This window comes from Lactuca saligna, chromosome 4 (genome assembly GCF_052625555.1).
Source record: "Lactuca saligna cultivar CGN05327 chromosome 4, ASM5262555v1, whole genome shotgun sequence".
Lineage (NCBI taxonomy): Eukaryota > Viridiplantae > Streptophyta > Magnoliopsida > Asterales > Asteraceae > Lactuca > Lactuca saligna.
The window spans coordinates 70,303,719-70,309,718 of NC_136420.1; positions in this window are offsets into that span (position 1 = coordinate 70,303,719).

Below are 6,000 nucleotides of genomic sequence, written 5' to 3' on the forward strand. Positions count from 1 at the left end.
TCGAGCTATCGTTGATTATCTTTGTGAGGATTGGTGGAGGATGCGGCGTTGGTTTGAAGGCCGGGTAGATTCTGCAGTCTGAGGAATGGATATTTGGAGATTGGGTTCCTTGCGAGCGGGTTGTTCAGTGTGGAAACATGATTTTCTATGAAAGTTGTTAGCACTGGTGAGAAACATTTTGCGTGTAAGTGTTGATTTTCTGCAAGGTTGCTTTGGGAGATCGGTGATGGCGACCGGTGATTAATTGTCAGTGTCTTAAGTGGGGGAGAATTGGAAATTCTCCGAATGATCGTTGGGCCTGAGATGTTGTTTAGCTGCTTGGGGAATTCAGCGGTATTTCTATCAGTCGAGAGCAGGCTCGTATGGGTGAGTAACAGGCGTGCGGGGCGGAATACAGACCTAGAGCAGTTGATTGTGGAAGGCATGGGAGCAGGCCGGGATCAAGTATGTATGATGGAGATAGAGTTCGGAACCCCTAGAGGGCTGGAACGGTATGCGCGGGAGGATTTCCCGAAGGGATAGTTCGGAATGATGAATGTTAGTTGAGCGGTCCGGATAGACTGAAGGCCGGTAGGTGTACCAGTCAGGCCGAAGGCTCGGAGGACGGTCCAGTCAGATTGGCTGAAGGTCCTGAGAGTGGTCCATATTGGTTGAAGGCCTGGGGAGGCGGTCCAGTCATGCTGAAGACTCTGCGAGTATTGTTGGGTCGGTTCGAGGTTATGGGTTGCGTATGTTGCAGTGGGATTACATTGGGAGGTCTGGCCCCGGGTAGCAATTCTGAGCAGTAAAGGTAGTGCATGGGCTTGAGAGTCCCTGTGATGAGAGTCAGAGTAGTGGTGATGCATGGATGTTGGGTACGCTTTAAAGAGGTGATGTAGCATGGGATGAGCACCATAGTGCCTGTCATGGTGACAGGGCGGACGAGTGGTTTCCTTGGTAAGGAAAGAAGGAGGAATGAAGTTCCGAAAGGGAGTGCGAATTCACGAAAGTGAAAGCGCCAGTGTAGAGTTATGATTGGAGTGGTCCGTCGATGGTCTTTGAGTAGTGTGTTGCGGCGGTAGAATAAAAGCTCATTCAACTTGATATGTTTGCTCAGGGCGCGGAGGGAATACTGCAGGCATAGAGCCAGGGAGAAGGGTTCGGAAGGGATACAGAGAGAGAGAGTCTTGGACTCTCAGTGAGATTCTGATCAGGGTTTTGGGTATGTATTAGCGGTTCATCCTGGAAGGATGTTTGAGGATATCATTAGTGTATCAGGTTTTCCAAACCTGAGGGTGCTAGAGCTAGATCAGCATGTGTGTGTGATTACGAGAGGAGAACTCGGGGGAGTTGCTCCGGAATGGAAGAATGGGTCTTTCGATCGTCATGGGATGGATAGAGTGGAAATTCGGATCGGGGATCCGATGGTTCGTGGCTTTATAAGCCATATGAGTCAAGTGAAAGATGAGAATTGGAGCAGTAAGGCATCATGGGTAGTTCTCAGTCGTTGAGTGTGGTTATCGGAGGGTACAGCTGGTGCCCGGGTTGAGTAGGTGGTGGGGACACCGTATGGAAGGAGAAAGTGAGCTTCTGGTTTTTATGGTTGTGCCTTGAGGGACTTGGTTCGGTCAAGGTCAGGTGGCACGTCGTGGGAAGTAATTTGATGATGAGATGCCGTAGGCTTCGAGGACGAAGCCTAATTTAAGTGGGGGAGAATTGTAACATCCCGAAATCGCAAGAGTATAGTTGAAGGGCTAAAAGTGTAAGTTTTAGAGGGTGACTCGGCGAGTGCATGGATAGACTCGGTGAGTCAGGTCGCGACCATGGTCGCGTATCAAGTGGCCTACTCGGCGAGTCCAAAGATGGACTCGGCGAGTAGGTGCTGTATGGAGAAAACCCTAATTTTCAGGGTTGAGCCCTATATAAAGAGCATTATACCCCTCCACAACCACCCTTATTCCCCCCTTGAGTTCCAGAAACCCTAAATACGTGGACAGTTCATTTGTGGAGAAAATTAGAGCTTGGAGAGGTGTTGGTTGAAGAAATCTTGAAGGAGAAGTGGCTTGGATCAAAGGGCTTTGCTTGGATTCGAGTTTGGTTGCTATTGAGGCATCTTTTGGAGGTAATGCTTTCGTTCTTGGGCTGTATATTCCTAGTTTCTCATTTTGGGGTTGAGTGGGGTGCTTGGTTGTGTGACATCTTGATGTTTGGGGTATGGATCTGAGGTTGCTACCTCAGATCTGGAGTGGGGAAGATCTTAAGAGCATTAAAGCCCCTGTTCTTGTGTTGTTAATGAAGCTACCATGTCCCAAACCTTGGTTCTAAGGTGAATAAGGCTTAGATCTCTTTAGATTCACGTAAAGTTTGCCACTTTACGTGATGGATGGATTGTAGGAGGTTGGATCTATGTTTTGGATCAATTGCATGGCCTGAGATGCTTCTGTATGGATTCAGATCGGTGGTACTCGACGAGTCACATGGGTGGACTCGGTGAGTTGCTTGAAGATGGCCTGGAACTCGACGAGTTGAAAGAACAACTCGGCGAGTAGGTTGAAGATAGCCTTGGACTCGACGAGTCCATTTGGACTCGGCGAGTCTTGTCGAGGAAGTCCCAATATTTCTGGTTGAGTCGATGAATCGGTGAGTCAAGGGATGACTCGGTGAGTTGGGTGCGAGTGGACTCAGAGTTGTTGGACTCGACGAGTCTTGGGGTGACTCGGCGAGTTGGGTCGCTGATTGAAGGAAGTTCTGAGCATATGGACTCGGCGAGTCATCGAGTTGACTCGGCGAGTAGGGTTAGTCAGGGGTTGACTTTGACTTGTCCAAGGTTGACCAGTTGTCTTCCAGGGGTATTTTGGTAATTAAGGGTATTTATTGAGTTGTATGTTTTGATGTTCAGTGGAGGAGTTTGTGTTAGAGTTCGGAGCAGCAGGATCTTATCCTTTCAGCCGATAGTTTCGAGGTGAGTTATCCTCACTATATCAACAAGGTCTAAGGCACCAAGGCCAACCCTTTATTGGATTGAGATTCGGATATGGTTATTATGTTATTGTTTGATGTGTCTGCATCCTGGTAGTTAGGATGGTACATGCTAGGAGACCTTGTTAAGGTCAGTTTCCCGATATACAGAGTGATGCTATGCTAGTGACCGGTTAGGTCGGTAACCCGGTTAGGGTAATGATATGCTATGTGATCTGCTTGCTCGGTTTGTTGACTATGACTGTTATATGAATGTATGTTTTGTGCACATGGTTGTTTGGACTGGAGATGGGTTGAGGCGGGTCCTGCTTTGTGCTGTAGGCCAAGATACCCAGGGCGGACCGGTTGTTCCGAAGGCCCAGCGAGCGGTCCGGATAGGCTGTAGGCCCCGCGAGGGCGGACCAGATGTGACGAGGCTCGGAGAGTGGACCAGGCCGACTGAAGGCCCGATGCGGGCGGACCAGTCACACTGTAGACTCAGAGAGTGGACCAGGTGGGTTGAAGGCCCGATGCGGGCGGACCAACCCCACTGTAGACTCGAAGGACATGACTAGACCTGGAGGATGGATCCGATGGACTGAAGGCCCGATACGGCGGACCAGTCACACAGTAGACCCGATATGCATGGTTGTTCTATGTTCTGTTATGTTGTGTATGTTTTATATGTTTTGGACCGGAAGGTCGCAGCCTGGAAGGGCGTATACGTGGTTGGTATTTTGGGGGTATCTCACTAAGCTGTCGGGCTTACAGTTGTGGTTTAATGTTTTCAGGTTCTTCAGGAGACTGTGGCAAGGCGAAGGCGCGATCGTACCGCTCCTCATGATTTTGTAGCAATGTGATTCTGGGAATACTCTAATGATTTGTATTGAAAACCTTTTTGTAAACATTTTAATGAAAATCGGGTTGTTTTGAAAATTTTAAATTGGTTGTATTTTTCGGATGTTACAGGCCTCTACTTGAAGTTTTCAAAAATGGCCTCCATCTTCATCTTGTTATATTTTTCATAAAATAAATCTAGTCTAAAACTAATCTATTACATAAAAAATAACAAGAATAAAAACAAGCTACTTCTATTACATACTTTTATGAATAAAAGAATATTACAACCCGTTTTCAAATAAATCACACAAACAACAACATAAATGGTCCCAAGCTTGTTTATGCACTCTAAAATACATATAATCATCAAACAACCACTAGTCAACATAAGCTCATAGTCCCCAATCCTTGTAACATCAATAGTACGTCTTTTCCTATGATTAGTTTGAGCTCCCCGAGCTTTAGCTTCCTACTTTCCCTTAGTCCCTGCACATCGACACAAATATGAGTACCACACAGTATATCATGGAGCTAAGAATTGGAAGTTGTTGTACTATGGATTGCAATCATGAACATACCTAAGGTGCCATATTCCTTGACTTTATTCGTCTTCAAATTCCAAATGTATTTCGGGAAGCTGTGTTTCCAATGCCATTTTGGGAGCTATCTTATAATCAACCTTTAGATCAAGACCTTGGTTAGACTATCCAACCTTTATCTTTCCCTCTCCTTTTGGATGATTAATTTTCTTCCTTTTAGCACCACCATGAGCAATGGCCAAGACAAGAGCGGTGGAGCTCCAGTCACAAGTTTTCAACATACTCTCTTCAACAGTTTTAAGCAAGCTGTGTAGCTTCGTCAAGGTCTTATCCATATTGTTGATATTATAGTTCATCTTGAACTATTAGTATAAATCAGTAAGCGATTTAAGTACCATATCAATGGTTAACTCCTTGGTAAATTAGACACCTACTCGTAAGGGATGTCATGATCTTGAATCGTTCCAGCCTTGTCTGCTCCTAAAACATCTTTGAGCTGCTAATTTATGTCATATGCCCCAACATTATCATATCCCTTTTGGAGCTTGGAGGGCATGGTCGCTAACATAATGAAAGTAACCTTATTTGACTCATCATAGTGTTTATCATAAGCTACCACTTGTTCATCGATAACATCATTAGCAAGTTTGAGGATATCCTTGTTAAGAACATACTCTTTGTTCTCATATCTTACGGTGATCCTCAATGTGTGGATCCAATCAACATAATTATGTCCCATGAGTTTCTCCCTTGATAACATGGAGAGTAATGAGAGGTTTGAGTGAGGTGGTGGTGGAGGAGGAAGATGACCAGTAGTGTTTGCAGATTTATTTGGAATACAAATCTATAAAGAAAGTTTTAGTTAGTTCGATATGATTAATAATTAAAAATAATTACCCATAAACAAAACTATTTAACAAGGCTAGGATCCACTTTTTACTTTATGATGTGAAAAGGGATGCCCATAATCAAACTATGAAGCTATTTAGCTAGGCAACACTATTTGTCAATTTCAATCACTATGAAATTTCTAGATCTTTAAGATTCATTGACTATGGTAAATGGGATGCTAATATTGTTTATGGTCATCTTAGTACATGAAATGGATGTCAAGGATCATAGAGTAGATGGTGGACCAACCATGAAAAAAATGTGATCCATGACTCAAGATCAGGTTGAGTATCGTGTCACGCCCTAAAGGAGATATTCCATAACCAATGATACACCAGACTTTTACGATTGTTTTAGGTTTAAGGTTTTAGCCATCAAACCCTAGCTTAGGGATCAAGTAATTAAAATGTCCATAAAAAAGCGAAAATAAAAATTTTGTACCTTCAAAACCCTAATTCCAAAAAATCCTAACATGCAAACAAGATTTTGCACAAATTAAATTGGATATAATAGTGCAAATAACTATGAACTAGGGCTCTGATCCTACTGAAAAGGTTCTGAACATAATAACAAATCATATGTGGCAGCAGAAGCATATTATACTTTTAGTCAAATGTTATTATAACTTAAAAGGATCTTATATTCATACAATTATTGCAAATACAAGACAGATAAGAATTACATACCTCTTTGTTGGGCAAAGATCTCCTTGCTTGCAATATTTTTCTTGCAACTTTTATTGGATGCAAATGATCCAAACCATAATCCCTCTAACGAAATTTCCATCAAGATG